Here is a 24,876-nt window from a genome sequence, read left to right on the forward strand (position 1 = left end):
AAATCAAAACGATTACATTTGCTAGAGTGTACAATATAAAGAAAAAATATATATATAACAAATGTAAACCAGGATTGTCTTCATGGTTAAATGTTAACAATTTTTCTGAGAGAGCTTTGGACTTCACCGGTTTAGCAGTTAATTATTGATACTCAGAAGAAAGACTTGTTTGCACAAAGAATCCAGAGTCACTCATTCAAAACAGAAGCATTGATAGGAATTGCATTAGCAGGAGCTGCTCAAGTAGGCGGCCTGGTGACCCCAGCCAAGGTCAAAGGGGAAAACTGGGTCCACAGCATTTGGTGCCAAACACCACCAGGAGTGGCCCTTACACAGCGCATCAGAGACATCTCTCTATGCCAGACTATTTGGATGGACACTTGAGAAGCCATGATGTTTCTTGCTGAGGTGAGGAGACTCTGAATGCAAAGCAAACGTTACTGTTAGAAGCAACGCCAGCCCACCAGCCATAGACCATGTGGGGATCGGAGGAGAGGAACGTTGGTCCAGGTGCTGAGGTTTGTTCCTAGTCTGGTTGTTCCGTGTGTGGCTATTACTGAGCTTCAATTATACTGGGCAAAGAACTCTGGGTTCAGTAGGGGTACATGTGTGTCTGTATAATATCATATATATATACACACATACATATTTAGGCTAGATAGGCACAGATATTCATCTGTGATAAAATTCATTTGGAAAAAGTCATCTTTATCTGAGTTGAGCCAAGAGACACAGAGATTGCCCACTTGGAGTTCAGAAGACCAAACGGGATGGAGTGCAGGGCACACTTACCCTCACCTGGTGCAGGCTGGGGTCTGGGCAGAGGACTCCCATGACTCCTGAGATGGCTGCACATCAGTGATGGAGAGGACAGTCTGTGTTCCCATCGAAGTGAAGATCTGGTTCTCTGTGACCTGGTTTCCTGGAATAACTGCTCTTCAGTAGAGTCCTGGTCATGTCCTGTGAGACTGGGGGCTTCTCTATGATACTGCAGGGCTGTGTGGCTTAGATTGGCTGCCCTCATGGGTTTCTTTGTCATTGACTCAATGTCCCAGCAGTCTTGATGTGATACCCCTGCATTCCGCCCTGCTGAAACTTGAATGGAATGTTACTTCTCTCTGGTCTCACATGTGTTAGTTGCTCAGCTGTGTCCAACTCTTTGTGACCCCCTGGACTGTAGCCCACCAGGCTCTTCTGTCCATGGGCTTCTCCAGGCAAGAATACTGAAGTGGTTTGCCATTTCCTTCTCCACTTGGGTCACATAAGGTGATTAATTTGACCTGTTGACACCTAGGGATGGATACAGCCTCTGCAGTCAGCAGGACCTAGATTCAAATTCCTGCTCATCCACTTATAGGCTGGAGAGCCCAGAATCTTAGTTTCATTGATGGTAAAGATGTAAATAATAGCAATGCCAACACCATAGAGTTTTACATGGATTCAGTGAGATGCTCCTATGTGAAATGTGTAACACTGTGTCTAGCACGTAAAACGTTGCCATTGTTATCCTGCAGTAGTCTATGGGTGACTCACTGGGGGAAGAAAGCAGAGAAGGTCCATTACCTCCCTGAGCTCAGAACATTCTGACATCAATTTTGAAAAATTAGTCAATAAACCAAATATCTGTTGAGCTCAGCATGCGCTAAGCATGATTCAAGGAGTTGGGCCAGATAGTCAGCACTCTGCTTTCTAAAAGCTTGCATGCTAATACAGAAGAGAAAAGGAAAGAAAATAGAAAAAGAAGTAAGGGAAAGGAAGAGAAATTTAATCTATGTAGAGGTACCAATTTTTGGGCACTGTGCCAAGAATATTTTCTGCAAATATGCTCTATTAACCAAGCAACTTATGGTTTATCTGGTGGCTCAGACAGTAAAGAATCTGCCTGAAATGCAGAGACCTGGGTTCCATTCCTGGGTAGGGAAGATTCCTTGGAGAAGGAAATGGCAACCCACTTCAGTATTCTTGTCTGGAGAAGCCCATGGACAGAGGAACCTGGCAGGCTACAGTCCATGTATGTGGTCACAAAGAGGCAGACAGAACTTAGCGACTGAACACAGCACACTCAACCAAGCAACTTAGGTTCCAATTTGTCAGAAATCATCAGCTTGTTGAGGGTCTGTGAGATTTCTCACTACTGCAGCTGGACACGCGGAGGCAGTGTCTTCAGACCCTGACCAGGTAAGGGGAGGACCAGGAAGGGTTCGCTGTGTTTGAAAAACAATCTAACACCCACAAGAATTGTTCAACTGCAGGAAGTTCCGACTGCCTTCAGCTAGGAGGGTTGGTGTAAGGATGTCTCTCAATAGGGAAGAGAGAGCTTGAGCAAGGAGACAGCAGCTCTGAGGTCTCTCTCTTCCCTAGGCTTGCTGGGGCATGTCCGAAGGAGTGTGTGTGGGAGGCGCCTCCTGACAAGACGGGTACCCGGCCCTGGCCAAGCACACTTACTGCAGGGATCTCAGTGACTCACTTGCAGGTCCCGTGAGTCATAGGATGTGAAACAGAGGGGAGATGGAGGGCAGGGGTCTGGAGAGGCAGAGGGCGGGAGCGGAGAGAGAGAGGGTTACATTTTTTCTTTCCATTTTCATCAGGCAACTTTCCAGTGACCGGGATGGGGTACCAAGCAGCTTTCCCTAGAGCGCTGAAGGCACTGAGATGGAAATTCACATGACAACGCTCATTTCAGCCTGTCATTTGTAATTTGTGGTAAGTGGTCTGGGTCGTTGATTCATGGCAAAAAGTGTCTACATATCAGGGAAGTTGTAGTTTCCAGCAAAAGGAAAGGCGCTGTTTGGCAAAAACTTCACGCTCTTCAGAAAGATGTAATTCACCCAGAACCGTCCTTACTAACCGTCCTTTTGCAATGTGTCGAAACAAGTCCTGGGCTCGGAGTCCAAACATGCAGAGGTTGGACCTGCCTCAAAGCTTTATCTGGAACAGGAGCAAGTCGCACATCCCTTCCCTTCTGGAAATACCCTGAGGGCCAGCTGACAGAGGTTCTCTGAAATCCACAGGGCACGGTAGGAGGGGGAAGGGACCATCATGTCTGAGATGTTGTAACCTCCGCTGCTGGCACTTTGGTAGGAGCACCTGAGTAGCTCCATAACGGACCACAACACCATGGCTATTAGGGGCTGACTCAGTGTTAGGGATTAATTTATGTCCCAAATGACAGGTTTAGATAAAAAAGTAAAGCTGGGCCTTTTGATCACAATAAAAATGAATATATTTGACTGCTAATTACATCTTCTGCCTTACGTAAGGTGCTGGGCTGTGTCCTCTGGGGGAGCAGAAACAGGTCCGGTGGTCAAGGAACTCAGGACTTTGTAAGGACTGTAATTTACATCTACAATGTCTATAACAAAGCAGTGTGACCCAGTTCACTCAGGGCATCACAATTAGGCGATAAAAACTATCATGAGAGGGGTACCTCTAAGTTGTGAGATCTCTGCCTTTGCAACTTCCTCCCGCTTGGCTCCGGTAGCCTCCTGCGTTCAGGAAACATGGCCCCTGGTCTCCTTGTGGAGATCCACCACCATTCTCCTCTCCCAATGGGGTCCCAGGGATGTCTCCACTGCAGCTGTGCTCCCAGTGCCCCTGAAGACACCTCCATAGAGCATTGCCCTCCTTGGGTAGTCAGATCATCATTTCCTATGGGAAACACTTCCTCCTCTACTACAACCAGCTTACTGCCATGTGACTACCCATTTATATTCCTGATTCATTCTACTGGCCTCTTTGATTAGTCTCTGGGTGGGCACAGGGGTTCTCCCCAAGCCCAATCCACCCTTGCAGTACTGAGGTATGCTCTGGGTAACCAAGCCGGGTTGATAGTAGGCAATGCCAACGATGGCCAGGTCTACGGCTGCATAAGGGTGAACCCACTGCACATGAAGGGAACAAGCTCAGAGCAGAGAAGGAAGAGGTAGGGAGCAAAGTCACACCTGAGGGTGTCATCTCGACCCTGGGATCTGGGTTCCCAGAGGCCAACTCTGCCCTGGCCTTCCGGGATGTCAGTCAGGTCAGTTCAGGCACTCAATAAATGTCTGACTCTTTGTGACCCCATGGACTGCAGCACGCCAGACTTTCCTGTCCATCCCCAACTCCCAGAGCTTGCTTAAACTCATGTCCATTGAGTTGGTGATGCCATCCAATCATCTCATCCTCTGTCATCTCCTTCTCCTCCTGCCTTCAATCTTTCCAGGATGTGTGAGCCAATACGTCCTCCTTCCTGACTTAGGTGGATTCAAGTTCACATTCTTCCGTTTGCCAACGTGGCCCCTGCTGTTGTCAGATGGCCTGGACATCCTCCCTGGAGCTGCCAACACTGATGCCCAGGCCTCTGAGATCTTATCTAGTCCCTGGGGCTGGTCTTCCCCCACAGGGTCAACCCCAGTGCTGATATTTGTATGGATTCTGGTGCCTAGATGGCTGGTGTCTTCAAGTTCATTGTCACTGACCTCCTGCTGGCCTTGGTTTTGTTCCCTCAGGATGAGTTCTTGTCAAGAGGTGCATGGTCTCCCAGGTAAATTGATCCCTGGAAATTTCATCCCAGGCATCCTACAGACGTGTCCAGGCTTGGCTGAGTTCCAAATGAAGTGATTTAGGCTCAAGATGGGGACCCTGGTGTTTAAAGAGGACACAAGGGAAGGGTGATGGCAGTTAGAGGAGAACGAAAGTAATTTCTGTGTACGGGAATCCAGATCGTGCTTCGTGGGGGAAGTGGCTTTTGCAATAAACTTGAAGGAAAGAGAGGATCCAACATTTAAGGCATGAACAAAGGAAGTGAGGGCAATATTCTAACCCCCTAGAGAAAGAGTGTGATGGATGATCCAGAAGTATTACCTACAGCTCTGCACCAGAAGCCCTGGAAAGCCACTGGGAGGGTTTGGGTATGTTGCATGGGCACTGGAGAGCCATCAGAGGCCTTAGGGGAGGATGAGACTATCATAGCTCTGTTTTGAGCAGGCCTGTGGGGTTTCTAGTTGCAACTTGACCTGAGTCTACTTCCAGCTGGAGTCCTTGCCTCCCATTGCTGGTCTGTACATCCCAAGCCAGCCAGCTCAGCCCAAGCCAAGTCCGGAGAGCAGCCCAGCAAAGACAATTTACACATGGGAACTCAACATTGTTCCACTTCCTCCTGTAGCACTGGCTGGATCCAGGACATAAGTCAACTTCGGCTGGGTGATGGGGATGGGCAGATGCAGAGGAGAGGGGCCCAGAGCTGGCGTGTTTCTTTTTTTTTAGTTGGAGGACAATTGCTTTATAATGTTGTGGTGGTCTTTGCCATTCATCAATGTGAATCAGTTATAATTATAATTATATATAATTATATAAATATATATATTTATATAATAATAAATATATAATTATATATAATTACATATATAGAGTTACATATATATAATTATATATAAAAATATATATTTTATAATTATATAATTATATATATAAATATACATACATATATATGTATATGTATGTATGTATATATATCCCTTCCTTCTTAAGCCACCCTCCCCTACTGTTCCATCCCTCTAATTCATCGCAGAGCACCAGGCTGGGATCCCTGTGTTATACAGCAGCTTCCTGCTAGTTATCTATTTCACCCACTGTGTGTTTAGTTGCTCAGTTGTGTCCAACTCTCATAGGGTATATATGGGCTTCCTTGATAGCTCAGCAGCAAAGAATCCGCTTGCAATGCAAGAGATGCATGGTCAATTGTTGGGTCAGGAAGATACCCTGGAGAAGGAAATGACAATCCATTCCAGTATTCTTGCTTGGGAAATCCCATGGACAAGGGGGACTGGAGGGCTACAGTCCCTGAGGTCACAAGAGCTGGACACGACTTAGCGACCAAGCCAACCAACCAGTGTGCGCATGTCAATGCTACTTTCTCAGCTTGCCCCAGCCTCTTCTTCCCCGGCTATGTCCACAAGCCCATTCTCTACCTCCGAGCCTTTCTGGAGGCAGCCAAGGCAACATGCTCAGAGTGACGGTGCATTTGAAAGGAGCCACCAGGGACAGTGCTCAATATTCCTACCCTCAGGGCCTGACTCTACTCTACTGGTGTCTCTTCCCACTTCTGTACTGTCCATCAATGTTCCTTCCACTGGCTTTTCCCAATCAGCATTTACATGTGCTTAGTTCTTTCTAGTCTCAAGGAGACTCCCCTCCTGACTGCACACTCCTCTCCATCTGCTTCCTCCATGCTCCTTCCCTTTTCTGTCTTAAAAGGGTCATCTATACCCGTTGACTCTACTTCCTCACCATCCTATTATTTAGAAAATGGTCATAAGAATACTACATATCAAAATAATGTAATTCAGCCAAGGTCATCCCTAGAGATAAATTCATCACCTTCCACATGTTGATTAATTTAAAAATGCATTAAACGCTACATATGCAGCTTAAGAAGTGAGAGCCTGGTAAAAGCAGAACAGAGGAGAGGTTAATATAGAAAATAGAAAAGTAGAATTGGGGAATGTCTCTAAATGGTGCTTCTTTAAAAACAATCAATAGAGTAGAAAAACCATTATTCATTCTAACACAGAATAAATGAAAGAAGAATATCTAGTGGTTATTAAGCTTTCTTGTCATTCTTTTTTTTTTAATTAATTTATTTTGGGGGGGATGCTAATTACTTTACAATATTGTATTGGTTTTGCCATACATTGACATGAACACATACATGTGTTCCCAGTCCTGAACCCCCCTCCCACCTCCCTCCCCATCCCATCCCTCTGGGTCATCCCAGTGCACCAGCCCTGTGCACCCTGTATCATACATTGAACCTGGACTGGCGATCCATTTCACATATGGTAATATGCATGTTTCAATGCCATTCTCCCAAATCATCCCACCCTCGCCCTCTCCCACAGAGTCCAAAAGACTGTTCTATACATCTGTGTCTCTTTTGCTGTCTTGCATACAGGGTTATCATTACCATCTTTCTAAATTCCATATATATGTGTTAGTATACTGTATTGGTGTTTTTCTTTCTGACTTACTTCACTCTGTATAATAGGCTCCAGTTTCATCCACCTCACTAGAACTGATTCAAATGTATTCTTTTTAATGGCCAAGTAATACTCCATTGTGTATATGTACCACAGCTTTCTTATCCATTCATCTGCTGATGGACATCTAGGTTGCTTCCATGTCCTGGCTATTATAAACAGTGCTGCGATGAACATTGGGGTACACATGTCTCTTTCAGTTCTGGTTTCCTCGGTGTGTATGCCCAGCAGAGGGATTGCTGGGTCATATGGCCATTCTATTTCCAGAATAAATGAAAGAAGAATATCTATGGTTTTAAGCTTTCTTGTCATTCTTAATTATTTTATAAAGTATTACTTAAGTCTTGCGTGATACTACTTCATCAGGAATGCAATGTTTATTTTTAAAACTTATTCATTCATTCTTTCTGTCCAAGAACAAACAGAGAACGCGGCTTTCACAAAGTTGGAGCTTGGAAATCAAGATTTCAAGCAAAGGAGCACCTCCAACTACTCTAGAGGGTGTCTGTGTGTTTAGTTGCTCAGTCGTGTCTGACTCTCTGTGACTCTGTCCATGGGATTCTCCAGGCAAGACTGGAATGGGTTGCCATGCCCTCCTCCAGAGGATCTTCTCAATCCAGGGATCAGATTCAGGTCTTTTACATTACAAGTGGATCCTTTACCGTCTGAGCCACCAGGGAACTCCAAGAATACTGGAGTGGGTAGCTTATCCCTTCTCCAGGGGAATCTTCCTGACCCAGGAATTGAACCAGTGTCTCCTCCATTGCAGGTGAATTCTTTACCAGCTGAGCTATCAGAGAAGCCAACTATAGAGGGTAGTAAGTCTTACATAATGACATTTTGCTTGAATGAGATGAGCACAGGTAGACAGTCTGCCTGTGCAGGGTGACCCCCTCTGTGGTATCAGAGACATAGGCATCTACCAACCCCTTAGAGAAAGCAGAGGTACTCAAATCATAGCTCTCCCTAAGAGCCTAGAATGGGGCTAGAGTCCCAGGGAAAGTCCTTTTATCAAGAGGAAGACTAGTGAATGTAATATTTAAATAAAATCTGCAAAATTATTTTCTAAAGAACACGAATTTAAACCTCAGTTAAGAGTGTATAAGAATACCCATTTGTACAAGGTTTTATCACTACTGGCTATTATCAGTTTTTAATTTTTAAAAAAATATAAGGTAGAAAAATAGTTCCTTCTTGATTTTTAAATTTTCATTTTCCTCATTAGCAGAGTTGAGCATCTTTTTCTAATGCATTACTTCTCTGTACAATGTCTGTTAATTATTTGTTTGTATTCTTTTGGTTAAGATGTTTATCTTTGTCTAATAAGAAATCTTTACCTATTGAACACATTTGTTCTTCAGTTCAGTCACTCAATTGTGTCCGAGTCTTTGCAACCCCATGAACTGCAGCATGCCAGGCCTCCCTGTCCATCACCAACTCCCAGAGTCCACCCAAACCTATGTCCATCAAGTCAATGATGCCATCCAACCATTTCATTCTCTGTTGTCCCTTTCTCCTCCTGCCCCCAATCTTTCCCAGCATCAGGGTCTTTTCCAATGAGTCAGCTCTTCGCATGAAGTGGCCAAAGTATTGGAGTTTCAGCTTTAGCATCAGTCCTTCCAATGAACACCCAGGACTGATCTCCTTTAGGATGGACTGGTTGGATCTCCTTGCAGTCTAAGGGACTTGCAAGAGTCAACTCCAACACCAAAAGCATCAATTCTTCGGTGCTCAGCTTTCTTTATAGTCCAACTCTCACATCTATACATGACCATTGGAAAAACCATAGTCTTGACTAGATGGACCTTTGTTGGGAAAGTAATGTCTCTGCTTTTTAATATGCTGTCTAGGTTGGTCATAACTTTCCTTTCAAGGAGTAAGCATCTTTTAATTTCATGGCTGCAGTCACCATCTGCAGTGATTTTGGAGCCCAGAAAAATAATGTCAACCACTGTTTCCCCATCTATTTGCCATGAAGTGATGGGACCAGATGCCATGATCTTAGTTTTCTGAATGTTGAGCTTTAAGCCAACTTTTTCACTTTCCTCTTTCACTTTCATCAAGAGGCTCTTTAGTTCCTCTTCACTTTCTGCCATAAGGATGGTGTCATCTGCATATCTGAGGTTATTGATATTTCTCCCGGCAATCTTGATTCCAGCTTGTGCTTCCTCCAGCCCAGCGTTTCTCATGATGTACTCTGCATATAAGTTAAATAAGCAGGGTGACAATATACAGCCTTGACGTACTCCTTTTCCTATTTGGAACCAGTCTGTTGTTCCATGTCCATTTCTGACTGTTGCTTCCTGACCTGCATACAAGTTTCTCAAGAGGCAGATCAGGTGGTCTGGTATTCCCATCTCTTTCAGAATTTTCCACAGTTTATTGTGATTCACACAGTCAAAGGCTTTGGCCTAGTCAATAAAGCAGAAATAGTGCATTTGCTCTTAAATATGCTGAAATGCTCAGTTTGTCATTTGCCTTTCACTTTGTATATTTGTGTGTGTGATATGCACAGCATTAAATTTCATGAAATCAAGGATGCCCATGTTATTATGTGTGGTTTATAAGCTTTCTCCTTGTAAAGGCTGGCTTTCCACCCTGTTCCCATCTCTACCCCTCACGCCTCCTTGGTTAGGAAAATAAATCTTTTATATTTTCTGGTAATATTTAAATAGTTGTTATGTCATTTGGATCTCTAATCCACATGTAAATTACTTTGTATGTTGTCTGAGGAGGATATCAAGTATATTTTTGCAAATAGATGGTTAATTACAAGGATTTTTTCTGAATTTATACTTCCATTAGCATTTAGAAAATCTACATTTTCTTGATATTAAATTCCTATATATTAGATTTTTTATTTATTCTCTTCATTTAATGTCTATTCTTAGGGTATCACAGAGAAGGCAATGGCACCCCACTCCAGTACTCTTGCCTGGAAAATCCCATGGACGGAGGAGCCTGGTAGGCTGCAGTCCACGGGGTCGCTAGAGTCGGACACGACTGAGCGACTTCACTTTCACGCATTGGAGAAGGAAATGGCAACCCACTCCAGTGTTCTTGCCTGGGGAATCCCAGGGACGGGGGAGCTTGGTGGGCTGCCTTCTATGGGGTCACACAGAGTCGAACACGACTGAAGTGACTTAGCAGAAGCAGCGGCTTAGGGTATCAACAACACTGTTTTGAATAGGCTAATGGAACACCATACGCTTTGACTCCATAATGACACTGCAGAGCATCCATACTACGGAAATAATAGCACACATAATGTTACAGGATGTTCAGGTTGTATTGCTAGAAAATAATTGAGGAAAATAGGGGAAAAGCTGGAAAAACACTTTCATTTGTAGCAAAATAGAATGATGGAATAAATCACTGTAGATTTGAATAGAGGAACTCAGAAGCCATTTGGAGAAGGCAATGGCAACTCACTCCAGTACTCTTGCCTGGAAAATCCCATGGGCGGAGGAGCCTGGTAGGCTGCAGTCCATGGGGTTGCTAGAGTCGGATACAACTGAAGCGACTTAGCAGCAGCAGCAGCAGGAAGCCATTAAAAATGAGGTAGTTATACATACTAATCTAGAAATATGTCCATGAGAGTTTTGTTTAAAAAATTATATTTGTATACATAAGAGTTGACACACATGTGCACACACACACACACACACACACACACACTGTTTTATATGAATGTGTCTGCCAATGAATATAAATAGCTCTAAATGAATTAGGAGGAATTCAGGAAGGCTACCCTTGTAAAGAATAGCTATGTACTAGATGACAGGCTGGAGGAGCTGAGTGATTTTTCTTATATTTCTTATTTTCTATAACTAAATATGAAAGCAAGAATGGGTAAAATTGGTGATCTTCAAAATAAAAGAATAAACCAGAAGTAGATGAAGATGGGGTTGGGCTGGGTGAACAGAGCCAAAAGGGTAAATGCTGCTACACCCTATGACGGTCATGGGGGCCACCATCCCTCTTCCTGCTCATCAGAGGTGTAGCACTCAGAACCCTCACCGCCCTGGGCTCTCAGGAATCAAGTGTGGTTTCCCAAGTTGGCCTGGAATATGAGCCACTACAGACCCTCAGTCACAGCTGAGTCCAGAAGCGCCTCAGCCTGTCATCAGGAGAATGGAGGGACCACACCCACGGGCAGGGGCACGTGGAACAGCCACCACGTGAAACAGGACCTGTTCACTTCTTAAGCTGCACACCCACATCCCCTCCCCCCAAGATCCCAAAGCTTCCTTCCAGCTCCTGCTTTCAAGTCTCCAAGCATCCTGAACTCTAAGCAGAAGCAGATTTGGATTGTTGGTGAATGTCAGCAATTCTGGGCCTAAAACCACACATATTTTAATTGGAGGAATTCAAAAACACTGAAAATTTTAAAAGAATCCTTTTTCTTATATGCTTTCATGTCACATATTATCACATGAAAAACCTAGAGTTTTCAACAACAGAAGGTTCTTTCTTGGAATTTTTTTTTCCCTCTCAAAGACTGTCTTTAAATATCTCATAGCAGCACAAAAACAGAAAAATAAATCCACACACTCAGCAATTATGGCTTTCCATCTTCTGGAAGAAAATGGAAGAAAATGAAAATAAAACAATAGATGAAACTATGTCTTCCCCAGTAGAGCCCAGATGAGAGGTGTTGAGTGTTATCATCATAGCAGTGAACCTTTTGCTTCTCAAAGAATCAGACTTTCAGGCTGTCTTATGAGCAGGGAGCACTGCTAGGTCAGGGATTCTGTCTGTTCAGGGCACCACTGTTAACCCAGCTTCACTGGAGGCTCTGACTATAAAGACTCTGCCTACAATGCAGGAGACTCAGGTTCAATCCCTGGGTCGGGATGATCCCCTGGAGAAGGGAATGGCTATGAACTCCAGTATTCTTACCTGGAAAATCCCATGGACAATTCCATGGACAGAGGAGCCTGGTGGGCTACAGTCCATGGGATCTCAGACTTGGACACGACTGAGAGGCTAACACTGTACCCCAGCATCCAGGTTGAGTCTGTGATCATGACATATTTCAATCTCCTCAGTGTATTTATGTATCTTTGATTCTTTCACACTAAGAATGTATTCATGTATTGCACAGAGAAGGCAATGGCAACCCACTCCAGTGTTCTTGCCTGGAGAATCCCAGGGATGGGGGAGCCTGGTGGATTGCCGTCTATGGGGTCACACAAAGTTGGACATGACTGAAGCAACACAGCAGCAGCAGCATGTATTGCATGCATGCATGCTCAATTATGTCCAACTTTTTGCAATCCTATGGACTGTAGCCCATCAGGCTCCTCTCTCCATGGGGATTCTCCAGGCAAGAAAACTGGAGTGGGTTCCATGCCCTCTTCCAAGGGATCTCCCCGACCCAGGGATTGAACCTGAGTCTCCTGCATCTCCTGTATTGCAGGTGGATTCTTTATGCACTGAGACACCTGGGAAGCCCATTCATGTATTACTCGTGTATAGTTTTAAAAACTAGTTTCTTCCCCCCAAATCAAAATCTATTTTCAACACACCCAGGCCAGCTGGGCTGTTCCACATTGATGGGTAAAACACATTGTCACCCCAGGGTCAAATATACATTGGCCCTAGTAAACAGTGGTTGATTATGTAAGTGGTTAAAGAGATGGCAATTACATTAGCAGAGGAGATTGAAATATGCCTCTAGACAGGTTACATATACAGCTACTGAAATTTAATACAGAGCCCTTCCAGGCCCCAGCGGCCTCTGCTCTGTGTGATCAAAGATCCCCACATGGTTGGTGCCATGTGCCTGAGAAACGAAGGAACGGTGAATAAACAGGGACACTGGGGGTAAACCCCAGAAAAGAGCAACTATCAGAGAAATTGTATGGTTAATTAGCCTAAGGAGAATCAGACTTTGTTTTCCGTGGCGCTTTGCCTGAATCTCATGTTCAAAAGTTCAGTGCTTACAAAACTGCTGTGACGTTTGTGAAGCCATCTAGAGCACCAGGTGCAGACTACATCTATTATTCCCCTCGCCTTTTTATGATTAACGCCGTTTCATTTCCATAGCACGATGACAGCAATTCAGAGTAGTGCTGAGGCCTCTACTCGCTCAGTTATGAAATTCACCAGTCTTATTTTTCTGAATTTTCACATTAAGTTGCATGCTTAGTCGCTTCAGTCGTGTCCAACTCTCTGCGACCCTACAGACTGTGGTCTGCCAGGCTCCTCTGCCTATGGGATTCTCCAGGCAAGAATACTGGAATGGGTTGCCCCTTCCTTCTCCATCCACATTAAGCTATTAATCACATAAATATATTTTATGATGTAGCTTAGCCATGGACTTTATCTGAATATAAAATGATTTGGGGACTTCCTTGGTGGTGCAGTGGATAAGAATCTGCCTCCCAATGTAGAGGACATGGGCTCAGTCCCTGATCCAGGAAGATTCCACTTGTCTCAGAGCAACTAAGCCCATGTGCCACAGCTACTAAAGCCCACGTGCTACAACTTCCACTGAAGCCCAGGGGTCTAGAGTTTGTTCTCCAAGACAAGAGAAGCCGCCACAATGAGAAGCCCACGAACTGCAAGGAAGAGTAGCCCCTTTTTGCTGCAACAAGAGAAAGCCCTCTTGCACCAATGAAGATCTAGTGCTACCAAAAATAATAAATAAATTAAAAAAATAACTTTGGGTCCTGCTTTGTGTTTATTTCCTAAAATTGTCTGATATTAATTTTTCCATACTTATATACATATTTTAAAATTGCTGTTATTGTTGTTTTGGGCCCAGAGTTTATTTTATATTTAATCATCTATTTCTCTTGCATAGATTTCTTGTAGAAATCTAGTTAATGAATTTTTCAAAATATAATACAGACCATGCTTTTTGATAAGAGATCCAAAACACTTTTATTGGCATAGTATTTTGCTAGATCTTATATATCTTCTTGTTTCACCCTCTCATTTCTTTCTCTCTTTTGTTATAAACACTGGGTTTTATTTCCTTTCACTTCTTCAGAAATTGGAGGTTTAAAATCTGAGTTCAGCTTTTACTAGTTTTTATGCTACAATTTCTCAAAAAGTCTTGAACCTATGTTTAATTATTTTCATGCTAAAAAAAAATCAAGTGTGTTTTACTTTTTATTGGAGATGAAGATTACCAATTGATTTATTATTCCAACATCATCCAATCTTCTGCAATTTTATCAGAGATTGTAAACCATATCACATCATTATTTTTATTATTAGTTTTCATATTAGTTTCATTTATTATTATTTGTTATGATTTCAAATTCATGTGCAAATTTAAAAGAATTATTATTTGTAGGCTTAACTAATTTAAATCCTTATCACCTACTCACTTTCTTTCAACAAAACTTAGTCATTCTTAAATATGGTTCTGTATATGAAATCTCAAGAATATTTATAAATTATTATGTTAGAAGGAGTTATGATCTTGTATTACAAGGGAAGTTATGCATTAAAAATGTTCTTCAGCTTCTTGCTTGCAAATATTAATTACAAATCCTTTAAATAAAAAATTGCTAGGGGCTACATTTTATTGCTTTTTTCAAAGCAAATTAATTTTCTTAGGTTGAACTTCTAAAGAAGTTTGTGTTCAATCTGTTTTTTAATTCTTTGAAGGTAACACATTACACATTTGGAGTTATTTTTTATCTTCTGGAAAAATTATTTTTATAGAGTCTGACTGTTTTAAAAATGTAATTCAGGAGATTCACTGGCGGTCTAGTGCTTAGGACTCCATGCTTTCACTGCAGAGGGCATGGGTTCAGTCCCTGGGGGTGGGGGACTAAGATCCCAAGAGCTGCACGGTTCAGCCAAATGGGGGAAATGTAATTCAGATCAGGGTCAGGTATGGCCAGATTTTAATCATGTTTGCTAAGAGTTTGGCCACATTTTTTTTACACTGAAGTCTCCATTTCCCTGCAGAAGGAAATGGTAACCCACTCCAGTATTCTTGCCTGGAAAATCCCATGGACAGAGGAGGAGCCTGGCAGGCTACAGTCCATGGGGTCACAAAGAGTCGGACATAATTGAGCGATTGAGCACTTATTAGGTCTGAAAGTTGCTTTTTTCAAAATTCTTTCCTGTGTTCAGACACATTTCTGCATTATTTTCCCTTTTGGGGGAATATTGTTAGATGGTTGGATTTATTTTTCCATTAAATTCTCTCACATTTGTTATCTATCATCTTTTCACTTCTTTATCCCTTATTCTATGTTCTGAGGCTATTTCTCAAGATTTTGCTTCATGTGAATAGATACGATTTTTTTATAGGGAAATCTGCTCATTGTCTTTGAAGTACGTTTTTGTTTAGCTACCAAGCTTTGATTCACATGCAGGTCCAATACCTATCTTTTTATCATCATTGTACAGGATTAATGTAAAAGTCAAATTTTCTTTAAATTTCTTTTAAATTAACATATGTATGCTAAGAGGATGCCCTTTTCTTTGAGAGCTTTGCAGGTGCTACATAGTCACTGTGACCCAGCTTTATCACGGGCCCCTGATTAAATCACTCCCCACATTCATACCTGCAGGCGAACTACAGAATGGCGGGACCAGACACTCCTGGTCTATTGTCACGGCCCCCGTTATAAATGATGTAGTAATTGCAGAGCTCTCAGTTTCGTGTTTTACAATTAATATTTACAGTGTAGGTTTCACAGGCTGTATTTCCTCCAGCTATTTGTGCTTCTATTTTCGCCTGTGCACATGAAGAGGACACTGAAATGCAGATGGGGAAATACTTATATGACCTCTACCTGCGCTCACGGCTCCCGTGAAGGAGGCTCGCGCACTGTTCAGTTCTTCCTGCTCTTTCCTCCTTTACTCAGAAAGCACTTTTCTGTTGTCTAAGCACTAGAAACATCTTGCTGTCCCCAACTGCTATATTGAGGGTTAAAACCCTTTGCCCTTCGGCACTGATTCCAGAGAAATGAAAATGTAACTGAATATGCATGAAGGTGAGACGGTTGGATGGCATCACCAATTCAGTGGTCATGAGTTTGCGCAAACTCTGGGAGACAGTGAAGGACAGGGAAGCCTGGCGTGCTGCAGTCTACGGGGTCGCAGTTAGACACGATTTAGTGACGGAACAACAGCAGCTGCACATGAGTGTCCACAGCAGCTTTATTCAAAATAGCAAGAAACTGCACAACCCAAATGCCCTTCGAAGAGCAGATGGTTAAACACCCCAAGACACCCGCACAGTGGAACACTGCTCAGCCATGGAAAGGAAAGAACAACTGATACATTGGACTTCTCAGGAGGCTCAGATGGTAAACAGTCCGCTTGCTGAGACGAGGGTTCAATCCCTGGGTCGGGAAGATCCCCTGGAGAAGGGAATGTCAAACTCATTCCAGTATTCTTGCCTGGAGAATTCCATGCACAGAGTAGTCTGGCAGGCTGCAGTCATGGGGTCGCAAGAGTTAGACATACACGACTGAGTAACAGAACAACAGTTGATACGTTAACAACCTGAATAAGTCTCCAGAGAATGTAGCTGAGTATCTTTTTTATGACATAAAATGCTCATTTTGCTTACTTGGTTCTTGGTGGAAGGTTGCTGACCACAGGCCTCCTTGAGGCCACTGACCAGCAACCCAGGGACAGTACAAGTCCCGGTGCTCTCAGCTGCCCTGTCTCAGGAGGTAACCTGGGCTTACATTCAAAACATGCAGGTTCCTTCTTGCTGCTGCCTTGGCCTTGGAACTAGGGTAGGGTGAGTGAGGTACCAGATTTAGGGAGGCAGTCAGTCCCTGGCCCAAGAGTAATGGGCCATGCAGGTTAAAAGTGGTGCCCCAGGGGCCTCACTCCCCCTCCCCGGTCCCAGCCCAGTTTGTTAGCATGTGTTGCTGTGCCCAGGGGTACAGTGAAGCCAAACAAGCCTTAATGTCTGAGTCTGGAGCAGAGAAAGGTTTACTGCAGGACCCTGCAAGAGACAGGAGGCTCCTGCCCCCCAAACCTCAAACTCCCATAAGGGTTTTGGCAAAGCCTTTTAAAAGACAGCTGGGGAGGAGCAGGGGTCACGGGGTAGGTGACTAGCTGGTGCATGGTTCTTTGACTGACCGATGGTGAAGCAACAGGGCAGGGTGACAGGGGTGAGCATTATGAGTCCTTAGGCGCCAGGAAGCCTGGGGCTACGTGCTCAGGGTCGTCAAGGACTTAACACCTGCCATTGGGGTGGGTGTGTGCTTAGTCACTCAGTTGTGTCCGACTCTTTGTGACCCCCTGGACTGTAGCCTGCCAGGCACCTTTGTCCATGGGATTTCCCAGGTAAGGATACTGGAGTGGGTTGCCATGTCTTTCTCCAGGGGATCTTCCCAACCAGGGATCAAACCCAGGTCTCCTGCATTGAAGGGGGATTCTTTACCACTGAGCCACCAGGGAAGCTCCCCCACCCCAGCAACAGACAGACACCCCACAGGCAGCCGTGACCATCTGCCCCTACTGGGCTCTGCTAGACCCAGTCCCCTCTGCAGTTCTGGGGAGCCTTATCTCCCCCGTGACTCTGGCTGGGTGTGTGATTCACAGACTTCACTCAAAGTGATGCATGACTTGGAGGTCAAGTCTGGAAAGAGAATGCAAGTTCTCCCTTGCTCGCTGGACCACTCCTCAGAGCCCAGGTGGTGAAGGTCTAGACTGCCCTTGGCTCTAGGGTCACACAGTTCCCTGGTCAGGAGCACGTGTCTTCCCAGTTGCCCTGCAGGGAGACAGAGAGACTGAAGAGCCTCTCACGGGTGTTTTCTGCTTCTATGTGGAGGCTCCCACATATCAAACGGCACTTTGGTCAGGTCAGGTGATGCTCAAAATATTTGTAGAATGAATAAATGAATTTTCACTTCATTCATGTTAATTTATGAAAAGACTTACTCTTTGATAATTTTTCTTTTTCAAAAATGACCAGCTATTCTATATATATTTTTCCTACAACTAAAGCCTAGAATTACTTGATCACATTTCAAAAATTCTGTTGGGCTACAGATTGGATCATATCTAACAGAAATGAGTATGAGAATAATAAACAGTTTTTATAATGATGGGTTTGGTCTGGATCTCTTCCCAGGTGGCTCAGTGGTAAAGAATCCACCTGCCAATGCAGAAGCTGCAGGTTTGATCCCTGGGTCAGGAAGATCCCCTGGAGGAGGGCATGGCAACCCACTCTAGTACTCTTGCCTGGGAAATCCCAGGGACAGAGGAGACAGGTGGGCTACAGTCCATGGGGTCATAAAAGAGTTGGGCATGACTTGGTGACTAAACAACAACAACAGACAATGTGTTTTGTCTGTATCTCTTTGTATCGTATTTTTCTTTTGAATACTCATCAGCAGAATTTATATGTGGTTGTTTTCACATGTCTTGCGCATTTTTCTGATTTATCTTATTCCTAATTATTCTGCTTCTTTTGCTACTGTGCCTAGAATTATCTTCTTAATATTTTCTGCCAAAATTCTGAGCTCAGAAATAAGCTATTGACTTTTGTACCTATAAGTGTTGCTTGAAATAAGCACATACAGAAGCTGTAATTACAACACACTTTTATTCTTGTCTCTCCCTGCCCTTTAATATCCATTTAGTGGGGGAAGTTTTTCCTTTGCCTGTGAATAAAAACCTGCATGTTACATGCTCAGTCTTCTGTGAAGACAGCCCTGTGGCTGCCTTTAGTCACAAAACATAGCATTAATCCAGAATTTAAAGCAACCAGTCACCTGGAATGGCCAAATCAATTTGACTTAGAGGTAATATCCCCTTGTGTAAGCAGGGTGAACTCTGGGTGGGTTTTCTGTTCTGCCATGGGCTGGCTTTGTTCTCTGTCTCATGGGTATTTAATGTTGGCCCTCTCCTGACTATTTTTCCTGAGTTCCCTTGACCAGGGCAACTCTACTGTCGACTTAAAAAATAGTCGCAATCTAAAAGTTGAGAGCTATGTTTTATTTGGTGGGAATCTTTTGGACTTCAAGCCCAAGAGATCACATCTCAGTAACCCTGAGAGAGCTGCTCTGAGGAAGTGAGTGGAGGAGCCAGGTTATATAGAAGTTTTACAAAAAAAGAGCAAGGAGTCTTAACATCAAAAGATTATTGTTTAAAGAAATCCAGATATTCCAAGTTGAAGAATTTAGTGCTTTTCTATGTAGGAGAAGATGCAAGAGTCTGGGCTCACTGAAATCATTCCTTTCATATGCGTCCCAGCTATCCTGGGTCAGTATCCTGCATTTTTTCACAACCTGAGCTCCCTTGGGGCTCCCCGTAGAGAGTGGCTGCAATCTTATGGGTGCTAGATGGGCAGGTATTTTTCTCCGTCCTGAGTACTCTTAGGGCTCACCAGCTCACACTGGAGGGCTGAATCACTGATGACTCTGACATTCTTGTTTTCTGATGTAGCAGGAAATACTCTATTTCTCTCTCCTCTCTTGCTGGTAGTCACTTGTATCTGTTGTTGTTCAGTTGCTAAGTCATGTCCAATTCCTTGCAACCCCATGGACTGCAGCACACCAGGTGTCCCTGTCCCTCACCATCTCTTGGAGTTCACCCCAAGTTCATGTCCATTGAGCTGGTTCATGTCCACTCGTATCTAGGAAGCTGGTATCATCCCAGCTTCCTGCTGCTGGGGTCCTTGCACCCCTCTGTGTACCCTGTCAGGCAGGACTCATGCTGACTCTCCCTCACAGTCAAGTGAGGCCATTTCTCATGCGTAGACATACCTACACATTCTTGGCTTCCCCACAGCCTAGAAATGAAGTTGAGTGCACAGCAGCAGCAACTCTTAGAGCAGAGAGGCAGCCTGTGTCTTACCATCCAGTCCACAGTCCCATGGGTCCCTCAGCTGCAGTGGTCTCATAAATAGAGCCTGTGGTTAGTCTGGTTGAAAGCCCCCTCTCTGCTTGAGGTGAGGGCTCGGGCCCCCCTCCACCTCCCTCTCTCTTGGTGAGGGAGAAGCAAAGCACACAGTAGGGTTTTCTCCAAAACCGTCACACGTAGCCTGACCCCCTCCACACTCTCACCACTCCTTGGTTTGGATATTGGTCCCAGAAATCATGGAGTTCTTTCTCAAGGATCGACTATTATGGAGTATTATGTATTTTTTGTAGCACTGAGCTTCCCTGGTGGCTCAGTCCATAAAGAATCCAAGGAAATGGCAACCCACTCCAGTATTCTTGCCTGGGAAATCCCAAGGACAGAGGAGCCTGGTGGGCTACAATCCATGAGGTTGCAAAGAGTCGGACATGACTTAGCAACTAAACCACCACTACCATATACTATTTCTTGGTGACTCAGTCATAATTTCAATTTTCACATCCTTTGCTTGTTCTAGTTTTGCATTTTGTGTAATTTTTATAACCAGTAGTGGACTTGGAAGTGAGGCAGGCAGCATATCTATTGACTGAGGTACGAGAAACACCACTTTGGCCTCAGAACTCAGAAGGATCCAGAGAATAACATCTGAGTGGGCATCAGAAAGGCGTTAGATAAGCCTGAAAATGCTGTATGCAGCTGCAATAAGCTTGGGGACATATAGTCACACCTCCAGATTTTGAAATCATAAGGCAAAGGGGACAGCTCTCTGGAAAAGACATCATAAACAAGATTAATAACCACACATGGTCTAGAAGAAAATGTTTGCAGGGCATATGGCAGATAAGTTAATAGCTCACATAGAAATAATGCTTTCTTTAATGAACAGAAATGAAAATAAACTCAACTCTGAAAATGGGTCAAATTATATACACAAAGTTTTGGGCAGGGTGCAATCAGAAACTATTCTAGATGTTTCAAGCCTAGGGAATGTAAGGTGGCTGCAAAGGTTTTGGAAGGGCTGGGAGAGCAAAGAAGAAGGGGGAAGGAAATGATGAGAAAAGGGAGGTGGGGGTGAAGACCAGAGGTCAGAGGCTGGAGCCCGCCTGTTTCTCCTACTCCACGGCTGTTCGAAACTCTGATGGGTGGATTCTGGACCCACCAGAGATGCTGCCTGGACCAAGGATGGAGACGTCCATGGCCCCTGCCTGGATCAGTGGAATGTGGAATCACCCACTTTTCCACCAGCTCAGTAGCAAAAGCATCTGTCAACTCTGGGTCTTTCTCTACAGTCAGCTGCAGAGACCTTCCCTGCCCCATCCTCCTGATCTGCTTCCAGCATCTCCCAGTGGCTGAATCCAACAGAAAACTGGTCAGCAAGGAGCTGGAAAGCAGATTTTCCAAAATCCCAGAGCAGGCAGGAGAAGAACAAACGTCAGGTTGCACAGTGCAGGTGGAACAACCAGCACAAGGAAAAGTGGGTGTGTGAAGATGGTCCCCTCACCACTGGCTGTGAGACTGAAATGAAAACATTAGTCACTCAGTTGTATTCAATTCTTTGTGACCCCATGGACTGTAGCCTGCCAGGCTCCTCCGTCCATGGGATTCTCCAGGCCAGAATACTGGAGTGGGTTGCCATTCCCTTCTCCAGGGGATCTTCCTGACCCAGGGATTGAACTCAGGTCTTTCAAACTGCAGGTAGATTCTCTACCATCTGAGCAAATGGTACAAATAAAAACAACACAACAGCCAAATTCTCAACCATAGATCTGCAAAATCTGAAAATATTGATAACAGCCAATGTTGATGAGGTCTTCCCTGGTGGCTCAGATGGTAAAGAATCTGCCTGCATTGCAGGAGACCCGGGTTCAATCCCTGGGTTGGGAAAATCCCTTGGAGAAAGGAAAGGCTACCCATGCCAGTGTTCTGATAAGGATGTGGGGAGATGCAAAGCCATTTTTACATACTCACTTAGTGGAATTGTGTCTATTTTTGTGAAATAAATGAGAGTTTAGTTGTTTGCCTTTTTCTTTGGATCTCAGGTGCACAGCTTTGGAATAGTAATAATCTTTAATTCAGACGATGAGATGTTTTCATCATTGGTGTAAGAATAGTCTATTTGTAATTAGTTATTTTACTATCTCAATTTATTACTATCATTTTTGTTATACAGACTGGCTAGGAACACAGTGATAAATAGAAATGATGACAGAGCATCCTTGATTCATATTTTTCAATTAAAAAATGCTTTTAACATTCCTCATCAAGGAAGACATTTGTCCTACTTTTCTTATAGATACAGTTTACCATTCAAGGAAATTCTGTTTCCAAATTTTGAACTTTTAAAAAATTGTGATTGGGCATTTCTTTTTATCACATGTTTTTTTCTGAATTTACTGAGCTTATTATATTGTTTTTCTCTTTTGACTGATTAATGTAGTAAATTTTATATCATCAAACAATCCTTGCACAACTGGCACAAATGCAAAATGTGTCACCTCATCTTTATTTATACTCTGGGGCTATGTTTTCTAATATTTTATATCTATATGCATGAATTACTTAGGACCAAATAGTTCCTTTCTGTGATGTCATGGCATTGTATTATATCGGGGTTATGAATTCATATAATGAGTTTGAAAGTAATCCCTCTTTTCTCTTGTCTGACAGAATTTGTTTACAATTAAAAAGATTTGTTCCTTAAAAGTCTGGTAGAAATAGCTTATGGCCACATGAGACTGATGTGTTAAAATTTTAAATATGCAAGGCTGTTGACACAGCAATTCCAATGTTAGTCATCTAGTCTTTTGATGTAAAAAGCACATTATTTAAATGTAAAAAGCATGAAGTTTTGTGTGTAAGGATACATATTTCAGCATTTATTTCAAGAGAAAACAAATGGAAACAGTCTATGAGTGATGAAGGGGTTAAATACAGAATATTCACACAGATTGTAAGACTACTACTATAAAAGATTCACTGGGTCCTCTGCTTACATCTGATATGATACCCGAGTATATTGTCAAGGAAAACAAGTGACTTTGCTACAAAGAAAAGAGGAAAAGAAAGACAAGGTGGTGATCTGACCTATATAATGTTCCTCCGTGTTTATCTAAGCAAAGAGCGTTAACATATGCACCATTTTTGCCCAGGATGGACAGAGTAGAGTAGCTAAGACCATGGCCTCTGGAGTCAAACATTAATGCGGAAGCCCAGCTCTGGCTGTGGGACCCTATGGAACTTACTAAGCTCTCTGAACCTCAGTTTCTTTGCCTGTGAAACAGGAATAAGGGTAGCATTTACCTTAACTTGGATGCTAGGGTAGCATTTACTCGTTCTGCTGAGTAAATGAATGATGCTATATTCCTGGTACAAAAGCAGCATTCCATGAGTGGTAGTACTCATTATTATTGAATTATTAATTATTTAAGTAATATTATTCCAGTTATTTATTATTCAAGAATTTATTATCATTTAAACACTATTATTTTAAAAGGTTGATAGCGGAGATAGTGGGCTATTAACTATTTTTAGATACCTTACCGCAGTTTTTGAATAATTTCAATGAATATAATTTATGCATATAAATGAAAAAAAAATGGAAAGAAAGGGGCCACCAACTGTATGAAGTCTGAGACAAGTATGAAAGGATAAGCTTTCCGGGAACAGCTGTGTTTCCAGGCAGACAGATAAATCTGCGGTAGCTTTGATGTTTCTCAAAACACAGTATTAAAATGAGTCACAGCCTCTCCCTGGTCTTTTATCATTCCTACACTGGAATCTGTATCATCCCTACCAAAAATTATCCATGAAGACAGGCTCACTTCCTGGCATAGGAATTAGGAACCTTAATGAAAATGAGCATTTTCATTTCCCAAAAGCTTGACAGTGGAATTTGAGCCCTGAGCCACCGCGCCTGACTCCAGGTCGACCTGGCCTTTATGGACACAGCAGCTGGCGTCCGATCATCCTGGCCCTACCACGCCCACGTTACTGGCGGTTCACCTCACCTGGCAAACCTCGGCTTGGAGAATCGCTTCTTCCCCACTTGGGCTGCTGTGAAGATTTCAGGTGATACATGCACAGGTCTGAGCAGAATGCCTGGCCCAGGGGACTCTCCCAAATGTGGTAGAGGTGGGGGTGGCCGATTCCTCAGATGTAAATGATAGATCTGGCTAAAAAATAACGTAAAACTTTCATAGCTCGAAAACACTTTACTTCAGAGGAAAAGACAAAGTAGAAAAAAAGGACTCAACAAGGCACTGGTACAAGTCAACCCAGATGGAAATATACTGACAAATAAATACTAATAGGAGAAAACACCATTGGCATATAAAAGCAAAAGAGAAGGGGCTCATTGCCACTCTCCAAACATCCCAATTGGGGGACTTTTCCCCAAATTTACTGATATCCTGCAGCTTCTTCCTTTACTTTCTCCTAAGAGGAGTGTGTGTATGTGCTCAGTCCACTCAGTCGTGTCCATCTCCATGACTCTTCTGTCCGTGGGATTTCCCAGGCAAAAATACTGGAGTGGGTTGCCATTTCCTCCTCCAGGGGATCTGCCCAACCCAGGGATTGAACCCGAGTCTCCTGGGGCTCCTGCATTGACAGGTGGATTCTTTACCACTGAGTCACTTGGGGAGCCTCTCCTAAGAGAAGAGGGCCTTTCAGAAAAGTAAATAGGGATGCTCACTCATTACTTCCATTTCCCTTCCGAGAGCCAGATGCCTGCAAGGGTGACCCTCCTCTGCTCCCCTAAGCTGAGACTCATGAGGAAGTACCCACATCAGGGAGGGCCTGTCCTTGCCAACTGTCCAACCTGCACCACTCCAGAGGCAGAGAAAGGATACAAAGAAAAGATTCAGAGAAAGGATGATACTGAATTCTTACTTTAGTTCATAGGCAGTTTGGCTCTCACATGAAGCTGCGTCCTCTGTCTTCATCTTTATTAGGAATAGAGGTGATGTTTCAGCCCTCCGTCCCTCTTTGGTCTGACTTCTGAAATTATTGGACCAAAGGCAGGGGAGAGAACTGTCATTCATTGTCCCCTTCAGAGATTTTA

At 43.6% G+C, this 24,876-nt stretch overlaps 1 long non-coding RNA gene across 3 annotated transcripts in view; it reads left to right on the forward strand.

The window, feature by feature from the left end:
- The first annotated feature begins 200 nt into the window (after window positions 1-200).
- The window catches only part of LOC112585739, a 69,024-nt gene continuing 44,348 nt past the window's right edge, over window positions 201-24,876 (forward strand). For 2 of the 3 annotated variants that reach the window (XR_003110297.3, XR_003110296.3), the window contains exons 1-2: window positions 201-518; window positions 2,589-2,703. This is a non-coding gene — a long non-coding RNA (uncharacterized LOC112585739). The remainder of the gene's footprint in view (window positions 519-2,588; window positions 2,704-24,876) is intronic. The other variant, XR_003110298.3, reaches the window with a different exon arrangement.

This window comes from Bubalus bubalis, chromosome 6 (genome assembly GCF_019923935.1).
Source record: "Bubalus bubalis isolate 160015118507 breed Murrah chromosome 6, NDDB_SH_1, whole genome shotgun sequence".
NCBI lineage: Eukaryota > Metazoa > Chordata > Mammalia > Artiodactyla > Bovidae > Bubalus > Bubalus bubalis.